This window comes from Marmota marmota, unplaced genomic scaffold (genome assembly GCF_001458135.2).
Source record: "Marmota marmota marmota unplaced genomic scaffold, marMar, whole genome shotgun sequence".
Classification (NCBI taxonomy): Eukaryota; Metazoa; Chordata; class Mammalia; order Rodentia; family Sciuridae; genus Marmota; species Marmota marmota.
This window is the reverse complement of record NW_025999900.1, coordinates 63421042-63447643: the sequence shown is the minus strand read 5'-3', so window position 1 is coordinate 63447643 and position 26602 is coordinate 63421042. Positions and strand designations below refer to the sequence as shown.

The 26602-nt window shown below is 50.7% G+C and overlaps 1 protein-coding gene across 5 annotated transcripts in view; it reads right to left on the bottom strand.

The window, feature by feature from the left end:
- The window catches only part of Eml1 (EMAP like 1), a 158805-nt gene that overhangs the window by 88231 nt on the left and 43972 nt on the right, over window positions 1-26602 (bottom strand). The gene's annotated exons all lie outside the window — the stretch shown is intronic.

The following is a 26602-nucleotide window of genomic DNA, read 5'->3' as shown; positions in this document are numbered from 1 at the left end:
TCTGGGGCTACCAGGGACAACACAGCAGCATTAATTGTCATAGACAACTGCGAGGCAGGGCCAGAGCAGAGGGTCCTGGGGATGACGGTGAGGTGTGGGGTCTCTGCAGTCAGGACGCTGTCCCACCTGGCCTGCAGGTGGCAGGAGCAATAGCTTGGCCTCCAGGACCCAGGTCTCCCCATAGAAAACAGAAGAGGCTGGGGCGGCGCTCAGTGTGGAGCCCTGACCCTGCTTGAGACCACGGGTTCCACCCCAGCTGCACAAAGTAATGCCAGGGAGGAACATGGAGCGGAGCCCAGGGAAGTCCTCGGCACCCGCAGCCTCTGTCACCTCAGCCTGGGACAATCAGGTGACGATTCCTGGAAGAAATGGTACCCAGTTTGTGTAAGGGGGGTAGAGTATGATGCCCAGACCACCAGGCAAAGTCCCCACAGCCACTCCCAGTCTCCCAGCACATGCTCCAGGAAAGTTCCTGCTCCTCCCCCACTGGACGGCAGGGACCTTGGATGTCTCTGCACCCCGTTGCCCAGAGCCTGGCAGCGGGCTTGGCACGCGGCACTCAGCGAGAGAGAACCAGCCCCTCCCGGCGCTCAGAGTCATGGTCCTGGCACGCCCGTCGCTTCCTTTGTTTCTACACCGAACACAATGGCTGGGATGGGCATCGCTGATGGTGAATGCAACACTACAGATCACAGAAATTCAGGCCCAGAGAGGGCGCGCCAGCCCCAGAGCCCTTCAGATCTGATCCAAGCCGCGTGAAGCCAAGCCCCCGGCCCTCCTGCTCCAGCTCAAGCATCTGGCTCTGGTACCCAAGCCATCTTGGCTGCAGTGTGATGACGGCAAGGTTGCCACCACCCACACGGGGTGGAACTCACACTGGCATAAGGAGAGAAGCTGCTCTGCTGGCAGCAGCCAGTGGACATCTTCAACCAGCCTCCCCACCGCATCCTGGAACTTAAGGGCCGCAGGGCCCGGGGCTCAGACCAGAGAGCAGAGGGGTGAGTCGCTGCCCAGAGGAGACGGTGCTGCAGAGTGGCAACCGGGCCTGCCGAGGCCTGGCGCCCAGTGTGGATCCAGAAAACACAGATGGACTGGACTGGTGACAAGCAGCCTGCCTAATGGGCAAGGCAGGCCAGAGAGGAGGAGCGCAGAGTAGAGGCTGGAGAGAGGCCGCAGCAGCCCACAGTGGGCTGAGAAACGGAAACAAGAGACGTGGCGGAGGGAGGAAAAAGGCATCCTCCGCTGCTGACCTTAGCCAGCAAGGTAAGCTGGAGAGGATGATTACTACGGTTCCAATCACTGAATGCTGTCAAGTGACCACTTGTCATTGCCAGGTCCCTGCCACACATGTGCACTTGTGTTCTCACACACACTCCTGCATTTGATATCCAAAAACATCTCTGATGATGGAGCAAAGCCTCAATAGATAGAATTTAAAAACAAAGGTCTCTCGAGTCCCAGGGAGTCCTGACCACAGGGAGGACATGGTAGCCTGCCCTCTGCTTGGAAGCCAGGTGTCTACTACCATCATTTGCAGTGGCGCACAGGAGGGAATGCCTTTGTTCAAAAAAGAGCAGCCAGGTCTCTCCCGCACCCTGTGCCATCCGCAGGCTGATTGCTCAGGGCTCGCAGCGTCTCCCGTCTCCGCTGTGCCCGGACCTGCTTCTTGACTCACCGCCCCCCTGGGGGTGCACTCCAGCCTAACCACAGACGTCCTCCCTGTCAACAGCCTGTGGTTAGCCGCAGGAGCACGCTGCAGAGCCCACGGGCTAGCTGAGAGGAGCCGCGCAGACCCTGCTCCGCAGGCTCTCAGACCTGCCCCTGCTCCAGTCACTGTGTGTTGACAGTGTAGAATCTCCAGAGCGGGAAGAGACAGTGTACCCTTCCTCCCAGAGCCCGATGCCGCGGGTCCAATAAAGAGAAAGGGCTTTGGGGTCAAAGGACCTGGTCCTAGCACCCTGGCAAGTCCGTCAACACCAGACACTCTTCATCTGTGCACAAGAGACCATGACCCTGTTCCCCGGACTTGGAGAGGCTCAAATGTGAAAAACAGGAAAAATTTAAAGGTTGACTCAGGAGTCCCTGCGAGGATGGCCATGTGGGTAATCACCCAGCCCTGTCTCGACCTCCCAGTGAGGCTGGGGGAGGGCACTTCCCAAGGCAGGTGGCGAGTCACTGGAAGAGGGCGAGCTTGCGGACAGAGTGGCCAAGATCTGCCACACAGGCGCCTCCTCCACTGCCCCCGCCTCCTGCACATGACTAGCAGCTACTTCCATATGCACTGGAACTTGTGTGTTGGTGGAGGTGTGCCCAGGCGAGGCACAGTGCCACTCACTGCCTGTGTCCCCACCTGCTGTGAGAGGCGTGAGTTGTGCTTGGGATGGGCTGGTTCAGAAAGCCCACCAGGCTCCCGGGAAAGACCTGCACCACGTCTCTGGCCTGCTCTCGCCTGCACTTCTATCTGAGCACCCAGAACTGGCTTTCAAAGGATCCATCCCAACAGGAAGATAGCAAGGCAGATGACAGGTGCTGAGGTGTCCCAGTGTCCCGGCTCTCGCTCATTGCCCTCAAGTCCTCTCCCTGTGAGCTGCTGACAACCAAGAGCAGGACCCAGAGGTGCAGGCTCCTTCTCTGGAGGCCACACAGCCACCACCCAGCGCAGGAGCAGCATGCACACAGCTTGCTCTCCGGGTCTGTGCGTCCAGCGCATAGCTAAGATGAAATGCTGTGTCCACCCCACCCTTCTGAAAACAGACTGAAGGACGCGGCATGCAGGCAGGGCTGAAAGTTTCAAGCAACGGAGTTGAAGACAGGTGAACCTACAATACTCAGCAGGCTGATGTCCCCAGCACGTGACAGCATCTGGCCGCCTCACGCTCAGTCTGTGCCCAGCTCTTCATCCCCCTGAACGGGCACAGGGCAGTGTGCGCCACAGTGGTCTGGGTGGCAGACGAGCCAACTGCAGGTCACAGGCAGGGGGCTAGGAATCCCTCTAACTGGTTATTCTTTTTATTTGTCTTGATTTTCATTTTTATTTTGCTAATCTTTTGCAGTGTTGGGGATGGAACCCAAAATCCTGTGCATGTGCCTCGTGATCTTAGACAAATGCGCATCAAGAAAGATCTTCAAAGGTAAAGGAAAGCAGAATAATGAGCCTTCCTACCCCAGGGGAGGCCTGGCGCTGGGCCACAGCTCAGGATGGGCTGGGCTCACCCTGGGGTGCAGAGTGGACAGGGGGGACACCCGCCAGCCTCGCCCCACTCCCAGGTCTGCCGCACACCCACACCATGAGGAAAACCAGCAGACACCGCCACCTGAGCCACACTGCTTCAGTCCTGAGAGGGAGACCTCCAACTGCCCTGTTCCTGCCACCACAGTGCCAGGCCCCAGTTCTTATCTAAACCCACAGAGAAGACAGGGGCGCTTCTGACATTATCAATCCCACCTCGGCCATCCCACCTAACAGAAACCGTCACTTCCAAAGCCACCAGTAACCTTATTTTCCCATTGTTTATTGGTGTATTATATTGTACACAGTGGTGGGACTTGTTACATATTCCCATGTTAACACATCCTCTTAGTATAAAGAAAGGAGGGTAAAATTTCCAAGAATCGTGAAACCACAGATGGGAAAAGAGCCACCCCCTTTTTAAAAGAAAACATTCAGCTGGGAAAAGGAAATATAGATGGTCATTGGTATTTGTACCACCCTTTACAGACGTAAGTGTGGGTGAGCTCAAGAACCAAACCACATAGTACACAGGCTGTGCTGCTCACAAAGCCACGCTTAGGGTGCTACACTTTAAAGCATGTTTGAACCATATCCAAACAATTAGTTGAAGAATTAAGATTCTGTGCTTTTCTCTGCTCTTTTTGCGGGTCTAAAGGACCAGGAAGGCCCAGGGCCTTCCCCCTGAGCCTGACACCTCTCTTGATGAGAGTTTTTTGTCCACGTTGGGCAGGTGCACATTCCCCCTGGGCAAACCCTCAATTCAACCTCAGCTAAAATCTACAGCCAGAGCCCCTTGAGCTCTAGGTCTTGCCTAAGCCAGGCACCTGCACCTGGAGTACAGGTAGGTAGGTGGGTAGGTAGGTGGTAGGTGGGTAGGTGGGTGGATAGATGAATAGGTAGGTGGGTGGGTAAAGTGAGTGGATAGGTAGGTAGGCAGGTGGGTGGGTAGGTAGGTGGGTAGGTGGATAGGTGAGTAGGTAGGCAAGTGGGTAGGTAGGGAGTAGGTAGGTGGGCAGGTGATATAGGTGGGAAGGTGGGCAGGTAGGTAGGTAGGTACAGGTGAGTAGGTAGGTGGGTAGGTAGATAGATGAGTAGGTGGGTAGGTACGTGGGCAGGTAGGTAGGTGGGTAGGTGGACAGGTGTGTGGGTAGATAGATGGGTAGATGGGTAGGTAGGTAGATGGGTAGGTAGGTAGGTAGGTGGGTGGGCAGGTGGGTAGATGGGTAGGTGGGTAGGTAGGTGGGCAAATAGATGAGCAGATGGGTAGATAGATAGGCAGTTAGATGAGCAGGTGGGTAGGTAGGTGGATAGGTAGGTAGGTGAGCAAGTGGGTAGATAGGTGAGTAGGTAGGTAGGTGGGCAGGAGTGTATTTGCATGTGAATGTGTGAACTTGAGACATGGTCATCCTGCCTCTCTCTTCCCAGACTCTGCTGGCTCTGCAAACAAACGCTGTTCAGTCAGTCATTAATCAACCTTGGAGTGTCCTTGACTGGTTCCATATATCAAACACCAAATCCTGCTAATTCTAGACATCTGCACATTTAGAAAATTTAAAACCTTCCAAATATCTATAGATTCCACCTCCAATGTCCCTTCATTGGTTTGATCCTGGTCATTTGCTTCTGGACTCCTGCCACGGCCTCAACTGGTTTACTTGCCCACAGTCCCACCAGTCCCTTCCCATCCCTCTTTGTGATGTCACGGTGACCTTTCTAAAACACAGATGGGATCGGCTCATGGCCCCGCTTGACTTCTACAGTGGGTCTCCGCTGTCCATGGGGCAAGGCACTCAGCACTTGACCTCAGCCCCACGGACCTCGTCAGCCCCGCCCTCTGCCCAGCTCCTGGGCCGGCCTTAGTGTGCTCCTGTGATTCTCGGGGCTGTGCGCCCTCCTGCTCTCATCTTTCTGCCTCGCGGGCATGGCCCTCCCTTCTTCACCTGGCTTCCTTCTACCCTTCCCAGCCCGGACACTCCCCTAGTCACCACCACAGGAACAGCAGGCGGGGCTCCCTCTCCCAGGACATGGCCCTGCTCACCACGCGTGCTCACAGCCCCTTCTCTACCAGACCACCTAGCATGCCACCCGGCACAGAGCGGCCTCCAGGATATGCCCAGTGAGTCACTGTTTCTTACCCTTAATGGTAGGGGCAGGCCCCGAGAGTCCCCAAAACCCTTGAGGTCAAACCACTTTTGTACTAATACCAAGATATTATTTCCTTTGTGCCTGCTGCGCCGGGCAGAGTGCTGTGCACTGCAGCTGGAGCCTCCCGGGAGCACCTGTCCACTTGGGAGAACAGCTGACAGACAGACAAACGGCTCAGAAAGACAACAGTATTTGCTGCCCATGAACTTACCTGAGCTTTCCAGAAAAAAACAGGAGAACTTGTGTCAGTCTCTGTGGGCGTGACAGCTTCCCCGGCCTCAAGTTTTCTTGACGACACCGGTGGTGATGTCAACCCCTGTGATTTTCTGGAACATCTGCATAATCTGAATCTGTTTCTTTTTTTCTTTCTTTTTGTATTGAGGATTGAACCCAGGGACACTCTACCAACGAGCTACCCACCCCCCCCTCAGGCCTTTTTGTTATTTTGAGACACTAAATGGCTGAGGCTGGCCTCAAACTTCCAATTCTCCCACCTCAGCCTCCTGAGTCACCGGGATTTCAGGCATGGGCTACGGCACCTGGCTCCACAGTGTTACAAAAGCTTGTATCAGAAAAGAGCCATTTAAATGCAAGACAGACCACAGGCTTGTGAACCACTGACCTACAGGGCCAAACTGAAGGGTGTGTAGCAGAAAGACATCAGGCAGACGCGGTGCCTTCAAAATGCACCCTTCTTCTCTTAGCATCAGCCAGCAGTGAGCCCCAGCAGGTAGGGCGCACTGAGAGCCTTTCTGCCCCACCCCCCTTCCCCACTTCAAACAAAACATACACCTCTCAAGTTGGCCAAACTTAGGAGAAAGCCTGGGGACCAGGAATCTGTGCTCCAGAGGCCAGTGGCCCCTGGTCACTTGGGCAGAGTGAGGCCTCCCTCCAGCCTCTAAGTCCCCGGTGCTGTCACCTATAGCATACAGAGTGTCCACTGCCTGTGGACAGAGTGTCCTGGGATGCAAATCAAATGGACAGGTCCTCCAGGTGGTGCCCCTGCCCTCGGGCATACATACCCAGGCTGTACCTTGGAGGGCGGGGGCACAGCCTGAGGCAGAGGGACAAACACAGCACAGGACCCCAGTGGGAGGCCAGAGCCAGGAGGACTGTCTGCAGCCAGCAGTGTCACTGGGAGCCCTGCCCACCAGGCTTTCCTGGGCCTGGCTCCATGGGCCTCTGTCTCCTGGGGCCGCCCCTCCTCTACACGGAACCTGTGCTGGAGTGGCCCAAGTCATTATCTTCAAACCATAAAGAAGAATATCTCAAACACCCTAAAAATCCCCTTCGCTCTCGACCCCCAACACAGATCGATGTGCAGGGTCCTCATTGATCCCCGAGGAGCTTTCCTCCTGATCCAAGCCCACCACACAGTGGAGGCTGTTCTTCTGGAACGCAAGGAGTGTTGCACAGAGTTGATAGAGCTGGCTAGCTAAGACAGGGCTCATTCATCCCGTTTCAACAAAGAAACACAAAGGGAAACCATTGTTTTTATAAGAAAAATAGAACAATTATTAATTTCTCTAAAACTAATCACTGTTAATCACGACACAAGAGGCAGTACCACTGCTGTGCTAACACCCACAGTTCTCAAACAAAACCTCACAGATCTTGGTTTTAGCATGGGGGAAAATTCAAGCTCACAGACACCAAAACGACCAGGCAGTGCTCAGCCATGAGCTATGGGTTCCACAAGAACATTCTGGAATCAAGTCAGTTTGAATACAGATTCTGCCCCTCCCTAGCTGTGTGACCTTGAGCAGTTTACTTTGCCTCTCTGAGCCTCAGCTGTTCTAGCTGTAAACCTTAGGGGCCCATCCTTCCCAAGGACTGCAGGGAGGGATGACAAGCACATACACTAGCAGGCACTGGCTGTTTGTCTTTGCAAGAATAAGGCCCTCAGAGTCCCACCCAGGATGGCACTCCTATTGGGGAGTGCGATCCTCAGCCTGGGAAAGGACCTACATGCTACCACCACTGGGTGGGAGTCAGGACATGGGCGCCACAGCCTTGATGAGCCGTGACAGTGGCTGGTCTGACCACGCCTGTCTCACAGTCAGTGACCCACTGGAGTGAGAGTGCACAATCTCAACACTGTCCCACTGGCCTTCCTTTTGGAAGGTTTGTTATTCTTCAGTCTCTTCTGAAATGAGTTTCGTCCTGATCTTGTTAGGTCCTTTACATGAAAATGAGGACAAATCTACCTTGCCTTCCGTGTCCCCAACTCTTAGAAGTCATGACCTCACAGCCGCCGTGGAAGGCAAACGCACAGATCTGCGTCACTGCCTCCAGATCTGGGCCGGCACCGGCAGTCTTGAAGCCAATGGCCCCAGCCAGCCGAGAAGGGGTCTCCTGGCAGGCGAGGTGCGCTCTGGCCACCAATCCGGGTGCCAGCAACCTCACGGCATGCGCAAAAGGGATTCTCAGGTCAGGTTTTCCAGAGCATAAAAATAAACATCCAATTTGTCTGAACTCCAGCCTGCATTCCATCGTATTGGTGGAATCTGACCACTAATTGTTCATTAGGATCAGTCTAACGACCTGCAAGTCGACAGTCCTCTTGCAACGCCACAGTTTTTAACAGGCTGGTTGTTTTGGCTACTCCACCTGTTTATCTTCTTCCACAACCACACTTTTATGCACTTCCTATGTAAATGTGCTTGCTAGGGCATCTGAATTTTTCCTTGAAGACAATGATTAAAAAAAATAAAAGCTAAGCCACAGCTTTATATTTTCCCTTAAATCCAAAGCCGGCCCTTCTCTTGCATGAGGCCGTCCTTTGTTCTCCCTCACTGGAAACCCAAGACCAACAGGGTTGGCGTTTCAGAGCACACAAAACTGGTTCAGCCCTACCCATAATCCTTCTGCTCGATAACAAGATCAATCATCTTTCCTCAAGAAGGGGCGCGAACAACGAGTCTGGGGTAGCAGGCCCTTCACTTCAAAGGGCAGCACCCAATGTGCGTGGCCTCGAGGAGGATAACCCGGAGCCGACAGAGTGGGAACAGACTCCTTGGCAAGCTCGTTAGCAGCCCCCTGCCACTCCCACTCTGCACAGACTGACAGAGAAGGGCCGCACTCAGTTCTACGCGCTCACTTGCTTGCAAAACCAAGTGACAAAGCAGTTGGCAACTGAGGCCCAGGCAGAGGGCCCCGAACTACCTGCAGCCTCTGCTCAAGGTTGTCCTGACCCCTGACGTTCTCAGCAGCCCTGTCTGCCTATCCTTCATGCCACTACATCCTGACACCCTGAGTCCCTCACAATGCTAGGGCCAATGCATGGGAGTGAAGGGACAATGGGCTGCAGGAGGACCCCAGGCAATGGCGAAAGGGTGGCAGACAGGCGTGGAGCAGAGGAGAAACGCTGACAGACACCTTTTTGCTTGTCCAAAAGGCCAGATGGCTTGTGAGCCAGGACAACTCTAGTCCAGCAACCAGAAAGGAGTCACCCTGGGGACGTGATTCAGAAAAGAATCATCAGCTACATTTTTAGATTTAGGATAGAAAACATTCACTGGCTAACTTGCTCTCTCAGTCTATATCCAACTCTTTTGTGTCACAGAGGCACACCCGAGTGCACACCCTCAATCAGGTATCCAAATGCCAAGTCGGTGACATAACCAGGGACCCTGCAGCTGCCCAGGCACCCAGTAATCCCAGCAAGCCTGAACTGCCAAAGTAGCATGCAGCGCCCTCTGGACGGCATCGAGGCCATCACGCGGCTCTCACTCTCTTGTCCAGCGAGGCAGCGCACAGTCCCAAAGCTGGCCAGACGGGAGCCTAGTCACATGCTGCCCCAATCACGGCTATGATGGGGCCATGAACCACACTGTCGAGCGACACCATAGCTGCTCAGTTTGCGTAAGCACATTTACAATGCGTGCACAACAAAGAAATAGCCCAACGACACGCTTACCAGAACATGACACAGGACTGCGTGTGAAGTGAGCCCCATAAGAGACAGGGAGCAACCAAGAGGGTCCCAGACAGACGAGTCTGGGTGTGCGGCAAAGAAAGGAAAGTTGGGAAAGGCTTCTCCATGTGATTGGCTAGGATTCTTTTAGTTGGCAAATAATAATTATATGTATTTAGGGGGTAGATGTATTGTTCTGATAGATGTACACATGGGGATGGCTAAATTGGGCCACTTAAGGTGCCCACCACTTCATCACCTGCTTGTCATCTTCATGCTGAGAACTCTTGAGATCTACCATGTAGCAACTGAGAGAGACGTGATGACTACTACATGTGAGTCAACACAGACACCATCGAGAGCCCCGAGGGGACTCCCCAGTCCCCCAAACAAGCACCACGTCAGACTGGCACAGTCTGAAAAGAGCCATCACTCCTGGACGGGGCGTTGAGGGTGAGCTGAGTCCTAGACAGGGGGACAGGTAGGAATCCACAGATAATGTGAGGGCCTAGAGGGCAGTGGAACAGGAAAGGATGGTCCCTGGAGTCCACAGGCTTGGAAAAGCTGCTTAGCCTCAGCTTCCTCATCAGTGGAAAAGGCCGATGGCGGCCTGTCCAGCACGAGAGGAGACATGCTGAGCAGATGTGGAGAGTCACTCTACTCACAAGCCACCGCCAGGCTTTGTTTATAGCAGAAACGCAGGTTCCTGCTGCGCAGGGCAAGAAGGACGGAAGGAACAAGCCAGTTGTCAAAGTCACTGAACCCTCCTGAACTTGGCTTTCTCGGGACAAGATTCTACCAAGTCTGGCTGCCTGGCTCCTTCCAGAGGATGCTGTGACAGGTGACTGTGGTATAATGGCCTTACAGTTCCCCAAGGACACATTCACCCAGGGCCAGGTTTCCACAGGAATGTCACAAGTGCTGGGCCAGTGTCCACAGATAAGGATATGACAGCGTGTGGCCCTAGGAACTAGTGTGGGTACAGGTCCAGCTGGGTCATCAGGACACAATGGCCTTCAGACTTACTCAAGCCTCCGGGACCCAGAATATTTCTGAATTTGGATTCAGACTTTAGAATGGACGTGTGGAGCAAATTCTAGATATTGCCAATACCCAGTCTAAGGCAGCATCTGCAATCACTCAAAAACACCTCTAAGGAAGGCAGAGCTCCCCAGAGTCAGCAGAAACCTCGAGGGGCCAGATGGTTCAGCTTGGGAGTTTCTGTTTCACCAAAAGTGATTTCAGGTCAGGTCAGTCCACCAACAAACTAGTTACCTAAAGCATTTGGTGTCCTCAGCTTTCTGAATTTGAAATCACAGATAAGGGATGGTGGGCCTGACTCAGGGGCTTCGCCCAGATCATGAAGCATCTGAAGGACACCCTGAGCTGGGGAGGGACCCAGCAAACAGTCAGAGCACCAACCAGGTCCCCAGGGTGCCTACCAGGACTCTGTTCAAGCACTGGACATGCTTCTGGGCATCTGTTCAGCCCAGGAGGAAACCACAGGAGCAAGGCTGCATTCCTGCTCAGCCATGGTGACCAACGGTCCCTTTAGACACGTCACACTGAGATTTGAGGGAGAAGAGGAATTGAAAAGAAAGTGCAAGCCAACTTATCCCACACGCGGCTGTGGAACACAAAGCTCGTTAAATAGGACATTTGAGCAGACAGGGAATCTGCAGTTTTAAGACAATACCACGGGTCCTGTAGAAAACCTTGTAATGGTTTATGTTTTCTATATTCAGAAATCTGAAAGTCAGGTTTCCTCAAAGCAAGGCACAGCAGCTATGAACAATATTCAAGGTCCAGGGGGAAGAAACAAAACTCGCAGAATAAAAGACAAAACTGCCCGTATCTTAACCTCTTTTTAAATCAAGTGCTTTAAAAGGTGAGCCAACAGATGGCTATGGACGCAGCCTGGAGACCACCAAGAGGAGGCACCAGGACAGCTGGGAGCCCTGCCACCGCTGCCCGCTGCCCTGCTAGGTCGTGGTCCACCCGCCTGCCCACTGTCCACACGAGGGGGGGTGTGAGCCGACATGCTGCCTCACCCACCTGAGAGTTCCTGAGACAAGGGAGGACAGGCCCCGTTCCCAGGGAGGCAGGGGGAAGAGGATGGCCTGAGCCCAGGAGGTCAAGACCAGCCCGGCAACACAAGATGCATCTCAAGAAACAAAACAAAACAAAAACCTGCAAAACACTAGAGGGGAGACTGTTGACATTAGGGTCACTTCGTAAGGTCAGTGGATGTGCCTTGAAAAGCTCCTAAAGTGGTCCACAGGTGGAGTGCACAGGGTTCTGCATGGACTGCACCATCTCTCAGGAAATGCCTCCAAGAGTGGACAGATGGCAGTTCCGTCAGCTGAACCTGCAGAGTCCCGCCTGCCTTTAGAGGCCACAGTGAACAAATGAAAGCATACAGGGGTGTCCTGCCGAGTCTGGCACAGATGCCCCTGGCCCATGACCCTGCAAGCCCCAAGCTCTGGATCCACCTGCCATAACCGGAGGCAGGCTGGCTGTGAATGCAGGCCTCTTGTTACTGTGTAACACGAAAAATGTTTTGGTAAAACTGAAAACCTTTCAGGACCCGAGGTTCTCTCTCTACAGTCACCATGATACAGACCGCAGGCCTCTGCATAACTACAGCACTGGAGGTACCCACGCCGCCTGCCGGGCACTGTGCAGAGCACAGGGTGACAGAAGGCGTCAAACAAAAAAGCAGCTCAGCCACCAGCCCTCAAGGAGCATCCAGCTGATGGCAGAAATGAAGGCACTCCGGGCCAACCACAGTGTAAGATGGGACAGGATAGGACAGAACAGAAGAGGATGAAGCCAGCATTGTTGGAGGTGTATGGAAACAGGAGAGACAAGCAACCAAAAGATCAGAGAAGAGTTCACCCAGGAGGCAGGCTGAAGCTGAGTCCCAAGGGATGGACACATTTCAACAGGAGATGGGAGGGGTCGGGAGGACAAGGCACAACCACAGAGCCAGAACAGTCTTGGCACACCATACACAGAAGATCCAACATGGATGACAACCTACTAAGTGTCAGGAACAAGAACAAGATGGCACTAAGAGGACACTTAGACAACATGTAGACACTTGCTGCTAAATATCAACATCTCCATTCCAGACAACAATATGCTGTGTCTCCGAGCTTCCCCTGCAGACCCTGCCTGACCCCTCTCTCCTGTGCTCCGTGCCGGGAAGCTGCATCCTGGGCTGTGCCAAAAGGCCTCCCCAGGTGTTTCAGCCAGCTTTTTCGCTGCTGTGACTAAATGACACAACCAGCGCAATTGTAGAGAGAAAAGGTTCATTCAGAGGCTCACAGTTTCAGAGTCTCCATCCATAGACAGCAGGCTCCATTCCTTGAGGCTCGAGGTGAGGATGAACATCATGGGGGAGTATGTGGAAGAGGGAAGCAGCTAACATGGGGATCAGGAAGCAGAGAGAGAGACTCTATTTTGTAAGATACAAATATACATCCCAAAGCCACGCCCCCAATTCCCACCTCCTCCAGCCACACCCGCCACTTCAGCTACCACTCAGTTACTCCCTATCTAGGGATTAGTTCACTGATTGGGTTAAGACTCTCACAACCCAATCATTTCTCCTCTATACTTTCTTGCATTGTCTCACACAGGAGCTTTTGGGGGACACCTCACATCCAAACCATAACATTCTGCCCTTGGCCCCCAAAAGCTCACAACCATCTCACAATGCAAAATGCTCAAATTTCAAGTCCAAAGTCTTCTCTGAGGCTCAAGACAATCTTGCACTGCGAGCTCTGTAAAATTAAAAGCAATTTACAAGCATCCAATATATAATGGTGCAAAGTAAACACTTCCATTCACAAAATTAGGGGCATAGAAAGAAGGGATTGGACCAAAGCAAGACTGAAACCCAGCTGTGCAAACAAGTCCTGTAGCTCCAATGGACCCGTGTAGCTCCACCCCTGTGGCCTTGTTGGTTGCAGTCCAAGTGGCCTTTCTGTTCACTTGTCTCTGCTCAATTCCTATAGCTTTCCTAGAACAATGTCCCACATTATTGGCATTTCTTAATTTCAAGGGTCTCCACTGCAGCTTCAGCTTCCTCCTCACATCTCCACATTTAGCTTTCTCGGGGGGTCCCCGCAGGGACTCTGACCCTGCTGCCCTCTGCCTGGCCTCCCAGGCCTTCCTTTAGAATCTTGGTGGAAGCCTCCATGAACCCCTAACTCCAGCATCCTGCATGCCTGCAGAACCAGCACCACATGGTTGACACCAAGGTCTGTCGCCATCTCGAGCAGTAGCCCAGCCTTCAGGGATCATGACTGCAGCAGCCTCTAAGCATGTTGAAAAAACTTCCTAGGCCCCCTGTGCAGGAAGGTGCCCCCCACTGTCAAGAGAATTTTCACCTTTACTCCCTGGAGCTTTAGATGGGTGTAGCCTTGCCAGTTCCTGAGATTCCCTCAAGCCATCTTTCCTACTGTCTCTGGGCAAAGTCTTTGGTATTTCTTTAGTGGCAGTAATGTCTTTAACAACTGCAGCTTTCTCGGCCCTAGTTTTACTCTGGCCTTTCAAGTCCATAGTTTTCTAAATATTTCTGCTCTGCTTTCTGCTCCTGAATATTACAATAAATTTGACTAAAAGCCACCAGCAATATCCATGGGACCGGCCGAATGCTATACTGCCTAGAAATTTCTTCCACCAGATTAAGATTAAGAAGTTCATCACTTTTAAAATCAGCTTCACAGAAAGTCTCAGGACACAGGCAAAATGCAGATAATTTCTCAGTCAGAACATAACACAAGTGGCCTCTAGTCCAGTTACCAATAGTGTCCTCCTTTTCCTCTGAACACTCTTAAGTGGTGTCCTCACTGTTCAGAGTTCTATTGGCATTCTGGTCTCCTGAGTTCCCACCAGAATCAGCCACTAATCTCCATACAACAACCTAAAGCATTTCCAGCTTGCACTGCCAAGCATCTCAAAATTCCTCCCAAAAATTCCAAAAAGTGCAAAAAGCTTCTGAACCTCATGGTCAGGTTAGAAACAGCAATGACCCCCCTCTTGGTACCAATTTCCATTTTAGTTACCTTTTTCGCTGCTAAAGGACCTAACCAGAACACTTTTAAGGGAGGATAAGTTTATTTGAGGGCTCACAGTTTCAGAGATCTTGGTTCACAGATAGCCGGCTCCATTCCTCAGGGCTGGAACAGCGTGGCGGAAGAGTGTGGCAGAGGGAAGCAGCTTACATGGTGATCAGGAAGCAGAGAGAGGTCTCCACTTGCCAGATACAATATATACCCCAAAGCCACATCCCCATGCCCTCCTCCTCCAGCCACACCCCACCACTTCAGCTACCACTCAGTTGGGATTAATTCACTGATTGGGTTAAAGACTCTCACAACCCAATCATTTCTCCTCTGAACTGTCTTGCATTGTCCCACACATGAGCTTTTAGGGACACCTCACATCTAAACCATAACACCAGGGGTGTGCCCAATGGGGCACTGTCCCAGCAGATGGGAGGAGAGAAGAGACCAAGGTCAGGTCCAGATTCCCCAGCTTCTCCATGTGGGGCCACTGTGGGTTGGCTGGTCACAGCTCCTGTTTGGAGGTCCTGTCCTTGCAGCCCTGGCTGAATCTGGTCTGGTAACTGGTAACTGCTCCCCTCGCTAGAACTCTACCTTCTGCACCAGTCACAGGCACTACTCCAGCCCCGTGGCTCAGTACACACCCACTTGAGCCTCCCTAACAGCCTCTTTATTAAATGCCCCTCAAATTGCCCAATGTGAGGTACAACTGCTTCTGCCTGGACTATGTAGCCACCTTGTTCAGGGCTCAGGACCACCTCCCTTTAGTCCACCTGAGGAACCTGAGGCCAGGAAATAATATGCAGTTGATTCAGGTCCAGTCATTACTGCAAATGCAAAACCAGGACGGGAACCCAGATCTCCTCTCTCCAACGCCCATGCTCCCAACCTCTGGGGAGTAATTTGTGGTAGATTACAAAGAATCCTGAAAGGAACAAACATCATCTTTTTTGCTAATTCTCAAGAATTACTTATTCATTTTGGACATGTGCAGCTTCTGCCTGCTTATCTTTTTAAATGGCCCTGCAAATGAGAAGCTCCAATCAAACGCTCATGTCAGTGAATTATGCCCAATGTGCAAAAACAATCTCAAAAAAAAAAAAAAAAAAAAAACCAACTCAGAAATATTCCAGGACTCCAGTCCAGATCCTCCCTAGATCCTGGGTTCTACATCTGCTGTTTCCTTTCTTAGATTCTTAGCTCGTGGAGAGAGAATGCATGTTACTGGTGATGAGCAGGCATATGTCATGGAATTTCTTCAGCAAACATATGCCCCTCATCATTTCTCTACACTGCTCTGAGATCTCGTTCCAGCTCCCCCACCCTGGGAGCTCAGACGCCCGCCGCCACTCTGCCTGTCAGAGCAGCTTTTCTGGCTGTTAGACAGTGGGAAGGCGTGTTGGGCTTGGGGCCCAAGTCCCAGGGCTCCACACTGCCCTTCTGGAGCGTGGCCTTGCACTGGCCCTGGCTCAGGGGAAGAGCAAGCTTTTCACTGCTCTGATTCCAGAGGTGAGATGCTCACCCCACATAGGCTGAGCGGGACTGTGGTGGTGCACCCAGCACCGGGTAGGGGCAGGGCACCCACAGTTCCGATGGCCTGAATGCTCAGATAACTGGCCCTCTCTGGGCACCCGGCCTATGCTTGTAGCTAGACGTTGTTCAATTTGGGATTCTATAACTTCATGATATTATTGTTTTACTTCTGAGAGTGAAGTAAGCCACTTGCAAAAAGAGGAACACTGTAAGTGGCACTTACAGGAGACCCCTGAGTGGCCAAATTCCGAGGACAACGTGAAAATGGGCTTGGGCTGGGATGATAGAGGGAGTTCTGTGGTCAGTCATGTTAAGAATGAACTCAACACCACTGAGCTGTGCACTTGAACATGGGCAGGGTGCTAAACTGCACGCTGTGCTTTACCACAAGTTGATCTTTTCTCTCTTACAGAGAAAGCAAGAAAGTAAGTAAACATAACAAGAAAAACTGAAGGTACAAACTGCCAACAGTGACAGAGTGCTTTCATCAACTGTGGGTCTGCAGCTGGGCTCCTTCCCTTCGAATTGCAGTGCTGGGGCTGGCCGTCGGGGACCTCGAGCAAGCCACACCTGGCCAGAACCTGATAGCTTCCTAGGCAGGCGGTGACCAGATAGAAATTCCCATTTAACATTCCACTGGGAAATGGCTCACACTCACTCAAAAGCATGTCCCTTGGGGGCTGGATCCCAGGGCACTAGGTTAGCAACGCAGGTGGCAGTGGCACCCAGGTCCACCCACATCCTGGGGTCGTGTCCTAGGGGCTGCACTCTGTGGGACTTGGGGCAGTTCAGAGACAAATGAGGTTTCCATAGTGAAGAGTTGCTGAAGTGTGAAATGAAAGACACCAGTGACCACACTGCCTTGGTCCATTTCCTGTTGCAAGAAGAACACCACAGACCAGGCCCATGGTGACAGGAGGTCTGAGGTGGAGGGCCACAGCTGGGGGTGGTCTTCCTGTGCAGGGCATCACACAGTCCTCTTCTTACACAACCAGGAGGGTCAATCAGGGAACTCCCCTACTTACCCAACCCAGTCACCTCCCTAAACATCCCAGGATTACTTGTCAACACAGGACCCTTGGGGCACACACCGAACCACATCCAAAGCATAGCAACAGAGAAGCTTGCTCCAGATCCCCCAGAGGGGGACAGGCAATCAAACCCAGGTGACGTGCAGCAGCCTCTCCCAGAGACCAAGGGCAGACTTGAGCCAGCCCCTTCACCCCTCTCATGCCCACCAGCATTCCCACCTGGGGATTCCTTAGCATGCCCTGGACTCACGCTGCAATGCACGGCTCACATCCCTGCTCTTCAATGCACCAGCCGCCTGCAACTTGGTACTGAGAATGCTGAGCCTCTGTTTCCTCATCAGCCACAACAGAGGCAAGGACAGTGCCCACTGTGCAGGGGTGGGTGTAGCGAGGACCAGGTGAGACACACTGCAGTGTCTGGCAAATGCCCAGGAGGGCACGTCAGCAGGGTTTTCGTCTCTTGTAACACACACGCTCACACACTTACTCACGATGCCTGGCGATGGGGAGATTAAGCTGAATGTGACGCGGTGCCTACTTTCAAAAAGCACAAGCGCTGGCGGGCTGGGAGATAATTCTGTGGTGTGAGATATGATTAAGTAAAAGATGCAATGGGAACACATACTTTTACATAATTAAATTATATCAACTAGATAAAAGATCACTCTCAAGAAAGACAAAGAAATCACACACCAAATCAAATTTTAGACTTTGAGAGCAGAGAGGTGTGGGCAGCCCTGCTTAATTACTTTCTAAGGGCTGATCTGGGGGAGCTGCTAACAGATCATCATTGTTATTATGGCTACAATGATCTCTGGGGAGTGGCCGCCAGGCTTCAAGCACAGGATGGGTCAGCAACACAAGTGACTCTGGAGCAGAAAGCTCTCAGGAGGTCCCCTCCCAAGGTTTCCAGGATGCTTCCTACTCTAAGGTTTTTCACCATGTTTGCGTCTACAATTGGAGCTAAAATATTTAATAACACTGAGGCACAAGAAAGCCCTAATTCCATTCAGTCATTTCTTAACTGGAGCATATTTTTCTAAGAATGTAAGACTCTTGTTACGTATGTAACTTTTTGGGGGCGATTTAAGTCAAATCCTTTTTACTGTCAAAAGTGCTGGGTTTGCCAAGAACTACTTCATTGTGTCAATTACTTTAGCTTAAAATAATGTGTGCTAAGACTGTCAAACCACCAAATGCTTTCCCCAAATGTTTCTACTTAGTGATTCAAGTGACAGTGTCCAGCTAGAGGCACTGTGAACTGATGGCACAGGACAGTCCTGAGGCGTCGGGCTCAGCCCTTGTCAGCCTGTACTCAGGTGGGGGTTAGCCTTGGAGATCGCAGGTCTGGGATGCCTTCTCTCTGAGCACCCAAGTATAGTGGTTCTTGGAGGAGGAGAGAGCTAGGTGTCACATGCCTCATGTGTACAGGTGCACATACGTGCATGCAGACATGCAGATGTAACACGTGTGACAGGCCACGCACAAACATACACATGATGTCAAGGAAGTCAAGGCGAGAGCTTTTCCTCTTGTACACGTATCATATGGGAGGCCCGGGGCTGGTGTGTGTATTTGAGGAGGCCCTGGAAGATCAATTAGCTGATCTCTGAGTTGACCCCATGGACATTCATCAGGAAACCCACCCTGGGCCTGGCACTGCCAAGGGGCAAAGGCCCAAAGATGACCCCAGGAAACAGCCTGGAAGGAGCATATAGTCTAAGGCAGGGCACCTGACCCCACTGGCTGGGCCCTGGCAGGTGAGAGAGCCCAAAGGGGCCAGGAGCCATAGGCCACACCCTGAAGGGCCTTGGGTGCCAAAGATGGAGAGAGGTGAGTGGAAGGCACTGGACCAGATCTGCCCGGAGGAGCACTCAGCGTCAAGCTCAGCCGTGCCCACGGGTTCAAGTTCTGTCTCTGTGCTGACGGCTGACAAATACCTGTCAGTTTCAGCCCAGATGCCTCCCAGGCTCCAGGCCCTGCACCCACAGCTGCTCAGCACCTCAGCGGCACGTCCCACAGGGCCCTCATGCCCCACACTGAACCCACCACCCACCCACCACCTATCCCCTATCTCTCACCGGCCTGGGCTCTGCCCTGGCTAGAGGAGGTGGGGCCTAGGATTGTCCTTGGTTCCTCCCCCTCCATCCCCTAAGCCAAGTCCAGGTGACATTGCCTGCAAGTATCTCCTGAGCCTTGCTCTCACCCCTCCCACGTAATTACCAAGGCTCTCCTGGGTGACAACCTAATGCCCTCCTCCACCCTGGTCTGCTCTTCCAGTCCACCCTCCCTGCTGCAGGGACAGTGATTTTAAATCTGAAAACCTAACCAGGTGCAGAGGCAGGAACCTGTAGTCCCAGCTACTCGGGAGGATGGGCTGGAAGGACTGTTTGAACCCAGGAGTTGAAGGCCAGCCTAGGCAATGTAGCAAGACCCCGTCTCTCCCCTATACACACAAAAAAATCCTGAAACTCTCATCAGGTCACCCATGCCTCAACATTGTCCCCGACACTCTCCCTGCTCCTAGCAACAAGACCAAGCTCCTTAGCAGAGTCTCAAAGTCCCACGCCATCCTCCTGGCCACCTGGCTTTGCTTTCCTTTACCACATACGACTATCCTTCAGTTCCCAACAGGTTCTTCCACCAACGGAGGGCAAGCTTCCCTGGGTCTGGAACATCCTTAGCCTCGCCCACCTGCCTGCAGCAAGAGGGCTGGAGGATGGCCCCTTCACCTCCCTTGGGAAGTAGCCCTGACAGAGCCCCAGTCCAAGGCCGATGACAGCCACCATGGCCCCCTGGGCTGCCCAGCACAGCCTATCCCTCTTGGCATAAATAACTGTGGAAACTGGAGGCAGAAAGACCAGCTTGGGGCCACTACTACAACCAAATCAAACTCTGGACGAGAACTGCTGGGGTCCAAGCTAAAGCAGGTGGGATGGATGGTCAGGTATTTGGGAGGCAGAATCCACTGGACCAACTGAAATGTGAGTGGGGAAGAGGAGCCCACTGTTTCTAGCACAGACCACATTTTTAACACTTGTAATTGCCTCAGCCTGTTGTGGGTATTCACCAAAAATGGGCAGAATGTGCCAAAGTGACCTGAGGTCCTCCTGATGCACACCTGCCGACGTACCTCCAGCCTCGCTGTCTTGACCTGTGCTGCCCACCGTCCCTGCGAGGCTGTTGGTGGGAATGACTGCAGTTCAGGAGGTGGTTCCCACCCTGCGGAGTATGCAGAGTGAAGGGCCATACTTCAAGGAAGAATCGACCCTGAGGGTGAGCGTCACTGGACCTGGCCTCTGGTTCCCCTCCCTCCAATAGCACAGCGTTCCGCCAGGAGGCCTCCTGTCATTCCCACTGTGGGCAGCTCCGTGCCCGGCATCCTGCCCTCGGGTGCCATGCGCTCTGCAGTCAGGTGTGCCTCATCATTGGGGGTTGGGGTGTCACTAAGACAGAGTTTAAACATTTTCCAGAAAGCTGCACTTTCACACATGGCTACTCAGCAGACACGTGGGTTCCCACACCTCCAGCGTTGGCCAGTAAAGGAGCCCGTGGACCGGAACTGGAAGTGTCTGCCTAAAGCTCAATTCCACGGTGAGTCCAGCACTTCACAGAAAAACTCTTTCAAACAGCTGTTTGTTAAAAGCAAGCCACAGAGGATGGCACTTGCTCCTGCTCAAGACTAAAGTCTCCCCGCAAGACCTAGGCCCCATGAAAATAAGCAGAACTGTCCGACACCCAGGGAGCAGGAGGGCTGGGCGATGGATGGATGGCGACCAAACAGCAGGGGACTTCACAGCCGCTTTTCGTTTTTATTAGCAATGTTTCCAAAGGCATTTAAAACGTTTTGCTAATACTAGAACCCCTCTGTGAATAAGCCAGGGCTTTAAAGATGAATAATAATTTTTCCCAAAGGAAGCAGCACAAAATACCAGTGATTTCAGAGCCTGGAGCAGCCGCCTGGCCTGAGCGCTCAGCCTACTGCACGCTTCCCACTCTCCCGGGCCTGCCCGTGAACGCCACTTCCACGCTGCGAGCAAGCTTTATGGCATAAGGACCGCAGAACTAGAAACCAAGAGTCACTTCTCTCTTCTCCTCCGTCCTCCACCCTCCACTCTTATTTTTTAAGAGAGTGTATGAAAACACTTCCACTTTCCCAGATATTAACAATGACCAATTAATGACTACTTTTAAAGCAGAGTTTTGTGCATTTTCCACCAAGAAATATGAGTTTGTTTGTAATGTCATAAATGCTTGTGGTTTGGCTATAAAATAAATTCCTTGCTGGGCGGAGGGCCGAGCGCACCAATTAGCAATTCTAGCTTAGCAGGGCTCTTGCTTTGCACTTTTCTATGGAGGCGTTTCCCTTTGATTGAGCTATCACAGAATGCTAAAGTCAGTACTCTGTCACCCATGAGCATGCAAAAGAGGGCTGAGAACACTTCGTGTTGTGGAGTCCACATAATGCCCTCCCAGGAGCGCTGGGTCCTGGGTGAAATCCAAGTATTTGCCAACTTGAAAAGTCTACCGTTGTCAGTTAAGAGACCGTCACCAATACTATAGATGTCAGAGGAGTTTAGGATGATGGAAAAGGGGATCTTATTTCCCATAACAGAAAGATGAAAATTAAAACACTCTTCCATTTCCAAACTAGAGAAACTAACTACAGTAGTTCAAAGATTATTAGAGCCCCTTCAAAATGTGCCAGGCAGGTAGAGTGAGTTGGTCTGAGTGGCTCCTAAGCAGCACCCCGCGGGGAGAGCGGGGAATAGAGGACACCTCCTCCAGGCTCTGGAGGGATGGAGAAAAGGCAGCAAGCCAGGACCAGACGCTTACGAGGATGATCGACTTCCACGTTGTTGTAACACTAGATATATTTTCTGAGTCCTGGGATTATTTAGACGATCACCATCTTTAAACACAGATGATACTGGGTTTAATCTGAGAGAGCTCTGCCTGCTGGAGGAAACTCCACCCCTCTCTCTCTCACACACACACAGTTATTGAAACTAAGAAAAGAAAGGACTTGGCCATAGTACCTGTAAAACAGATAAGAACTTAGGTGAACATCAGCAAGAGGTAATAACGGGAATGTGGCCAGCAAAGGAGCGAACATGACCTTAGGCTGCATTATTAGAAAGAGGACTTGAGAGGAGAGGATGGTGCTCTGCTGTGGAATACCACGTTCACTGTATTTGAAAATGGACACAAACAAAAATGAAACAGGAGTAGAGGAGGCAAACCAGGATGATTAAGGGTCTAAAATTCCTAGTTTTGAGTAATTTTTTAATGGTGATGTTTAGCCAAAAGAAGACTCAGAAGGAGCATCGGGACTGTCTTCCAACAGTGATGACCCGGTAACACAGAAGGAGCTGAAAACTCTTCCCTCCAGACCCTCAGGGAAAGCTGGGGGCCAAATTTTGACTCCATACCAGAAATGACAGTCTAAATGTTCTAAGAAGGAATGGACTAGGCAGGGAGGTAGTGAGCTCCCGAGTCGTGGGGCGGGCGCGGGGACCGAGGCTCCCACCTGGCCAGAGCAGCTTCCCTCCCTTTGCTGGCCAGCCGCGTCCCCAAGTCATCAACTCTGAAGAACCCGCTCAAAGACCTAAGACTGTGAAGCACGCAATGAGAGGACGTTCTCACTCCTGAGAAACCCATAGCAAGGATGGGCAGGGATGTGCGCTGGCACAATTGGCTGTGACAGCCAAGGTATCCAAAGGACATAGAAACAGAGCAGCCACATTTGTTCTTTGCCCTCACTTCTTCCCCTCTGTCATCCATTTTCTTAATTCCCATTCTTTTATCAGCAAGGGTCATAGAAAGAGCTGGATACTTAGATTTCAACACTTCAGATCAATTCCTCAAAATGTTAAAAAAAAACAGTGACCACGTGACCCAGCAATTGCACTCCTAGGTATCAGCTCAAGACAAACACGTACATCCACTCAAGATGTGTCTGTGTGTAATCCCAGCAGCTTAGGAGGCTGAGGCAGGAGGATTGCAAGTTCAAAGCCAGCCTCAGCAACTTAGCGAGGCCCTGAGCAATTTAGTGAGACCCTGTTTCTATAGGGTCATAGAAAAGGGCTGGGGATGTGGCTCAGTGGTTAAGTGCTCTGGGTTCAAGCCCCTGTACCAAAAAAAAAAAAAAAAAAAAAGATGTGTGTCTGTGGCTGGTATAGAGAGGGAGGAGGAGGGTGGCACAGGAAGCCCTGGGGAACCAAGTCCACCACACCCCACGATGTCCATGTGCGTATATACCACGATGGATGCGCTTTTACCTTCAATTATAATGCACTGATTAAAATAATAATAATAATAATAATAATGGGAGCTCAGTAAATCAGAGCAAGCCTGTCAGGGGAAGGGGAAAGGAAAGGGAAATGAGATGGACCAAATTGTGTGCAAGTAAGAATACAGCATAAGAAATCTCACTATTATGTATGATTATAACACATTAATTAAAAATATGTGTGTGAATTTCATGGTGTATCATTCACAATAGTGAAAAAGTGAGGGGAAAAACCCAACGTGCACCAGCCAGTGAAGGAATAGCATGTTACCCACAGGACAAGACCTCAATGGCCATAAAAAGGAAGGGCACCCAGCCTGCATGGACGCGCTGGGAGAAAGAAGCCAGCAGTGGAGACGGAACGTTGTAGGATTCCACCTACGAGAAATGCCAGGATGCACAGAGCCGGAAAGCAGATGGGCGGCTGCAGGGGCTGAGTGGGGCATGGTGGGACGCGATGCCACCGGGTGCCAGGGCTTCTCCTGGGGTGAGAAGGATCTTCCAACTCCCACAACTCTGAGAGCAAACGGGTGTTCCTGAAAGGGTGCGCTAGTTCAGGGTACGTGAGTAGAGTAGCTCCACAGAACTACCATCAGTAAAACAAGCACAGAGCCCCAGACCGTTTCCCAAGCCCCGACTGTGGGTTCTTTTAAAGTTCCCAAGGTCTCTCTGTGCCTCAGTTTCCCAAAATGTACAGGGAAGATGGTAATGTTATTGCCTCACAGGGGACTCTGAAGAACACCTACAGTGAAAGATGGTGTTTTCTAAACCACAAATTGGCTTGTAAAACACAGCTATTGTTCACTTTTCAAACTACTGCAGTTTTTTTTTTTTTACAGCATTAAAAAGAAGTCTGTGATTTCTAGCTCACGCTACAGATTTTAAATACTTTGAAAAAAAAGCAATACACACATTTTCTACTTTAATGAGAGAGATGATTCCCGAAAGATAAGACTGGGCAGCCTCGTTGGTAGGCCAGAGATTGTACAAGTCTATGTTTAGCAGCCAGAACCAATAAGTAGGAGAGAGAACATGAAAAAGAGCGAACAGGGAAGAGGGAAATTTCATTCATTAGAACACATTTTCTTCTTTCTCCCTTCTCACTTATGCATTCTTTTGTCTTTATCTCACTTGATAAAGTCTTGCAGATAATAAGGGCGGATTGCATTCTCTGAAGCTAATACAGTATAATGATGACTTCTGAGTCCTGAGTTCCCGCCACTATTAAAACCACGAAGCACATTCAACATATGAAAATGTATGAGTTCACATATTATCCCACATGGTCCTGCCATTGTAATGTAAATCTACTTTAAAAAGAAATTTTTTTTTCCAAAGTAGCTAATGAAATATCCAAATGTTCAATTTAGTTCTTGGTAAATTGTGTTTCTGTGGTGCACTGTTTTAATTGAATCAACATAGTAATTAACTGAATTGTATTCATTTGTATTTTCACTTAATGAGAGCCTCTTAAAATGAATGATTTCACATCAAAACATCTAATTCCTAAGTTGTCATCAGTTAAACATACATTTTGCCCCAAAGGCTATTCTTTTTTTTTTTTTTTCTTTTGGTACTGAGGATTGAACTCAGGGGCACTCAACCACTGAGCCATATCTCCAGCCCTATTTTGTATTTTATTTAGAGGCAGGGTCTCACTGAGTTGCTAAGTGCCTGCTGTTGCTGAGGCTGACTCTGAATTCACCATCCTCCTGCCTCAGCCTCCTGAGCCACTGGGATCACAGGCGTGCGTCACTGTGCCGGGCTCCAAAGGTTACTCTTGCTTCAACTTTATTCTTAAGGCAAACCTCACCATGCACAATACAGAGCTAATAAGAACTTTAAAAAGTCACCCAACAATATTTGATCTTGTTTGATCTTATTGTTTGATTGTAAGGTGATTTTTCTTAAGCTGGTTTAAAAACACATCATGTTTAAAAATAAGCTTAAACTGGGTGCAGTAGGGCACGCCTATAATCCCAGCAGCTCTGGCAGGCTGAGGATCGATCGTGAGTTCAAAGCCAGGCTCAGCAAAAGCAAGGCACTAAGCAACTCAGTGAGACCCTGTCCCTAAATAAAATACAAAATAGGGCTGGGGATGTGGCTCAGTGGTGGAGTTTCCCTGAGTTCAATCCCCAGTACCTCACCCAATAAAAAAAAACACCAAGCTTAAGAGCTGGTTTTTACTTTCTTCTAGACATATTACCAGTAAAATATCATACCAATACCTCCAGGCTGGCAATTAACAGGAAAAGGCAGAAAACCAAAACATTCATGAGTCTTTGTGTAAGCCAACTTCATGACTGAATTTCTATTTAAGAACCATATAACCAGACTCCCGAACAACTGCTCAAATAAAAATATCTACAGTCACTTTCATATCCAAGTCAAACTGTCAATGATACTGCTGCCCACATACTAATTTTTGAAAGGCTTTATAGCTGGAAGTCATTTCATGTAATTTTCAGCCACATGCCCTTTACAATTAAAGCAAAGAGAATTCTACCATAAACATGTATCTTGGAGATCAAAAATAGTAATTTGGATATGATAAATCATAAGTCAATTAAGGAAATTACTCAATATATTAATTGAAGAAGGGAATCAACCTGCTGGCATCCCACCACTGGACTATCAAGTACCCCAGTGGCAACAGTACCAAATCCATTCTACCCAGCCATATGAAAATCACAAGCTGCAAACCTGTCTGAGTACACACTGTCATGAAAAAGATGATAAATTTCACCAGAGAGAGAGAGGGGGAAAAAAAAAAAAGAAACTCAGTATACAGATGGATCAACACACTGGCTACTCTTTACTGCTACAGTGATACCTCTTGTTTGCAAACAGGTGTTAGGTCTCCCTAGACTACAATTACAATGAAAAATCTCTCCAGTTGCTCAAGACTCTAGAATTCAAAATTATCCCGACTGCAATGTAAGCATATTCTACAAAATACACATTTTTTTCCTTTAACAAACTTTGGGGGTCCTCTGATGAAGCAATAACCCCAACATGTAAAAAAATAGGTGGTAAACTTTTGTGCATGAATTATCACACATCATGTTCTGATAATACATGCAGCGTGCTGTGAAAATCTGTTTCAGCCCTGCTAATGAGACCAGAAAGAACTCTTCCAAGCATGCAGGATTTCATATTTGTTTACACGATGCCCTATGCACAGGTAGGAATGTTTCCTTCTTGTAAAAAAAAAAATGCAACAAAAAACTATTATCCCGTACGCCAAATAAGACGCAGCACCCTGGAGCCAGTCCTCGCCGTCTTTGCGCTGAAAAGCTCCGGGCTGCGCGAAACGGCGGGGCTGTGGGGCGGCCCGGGCGGGTCCCGGGGTCCCTCTGCAGCACACCCGCGCATCCC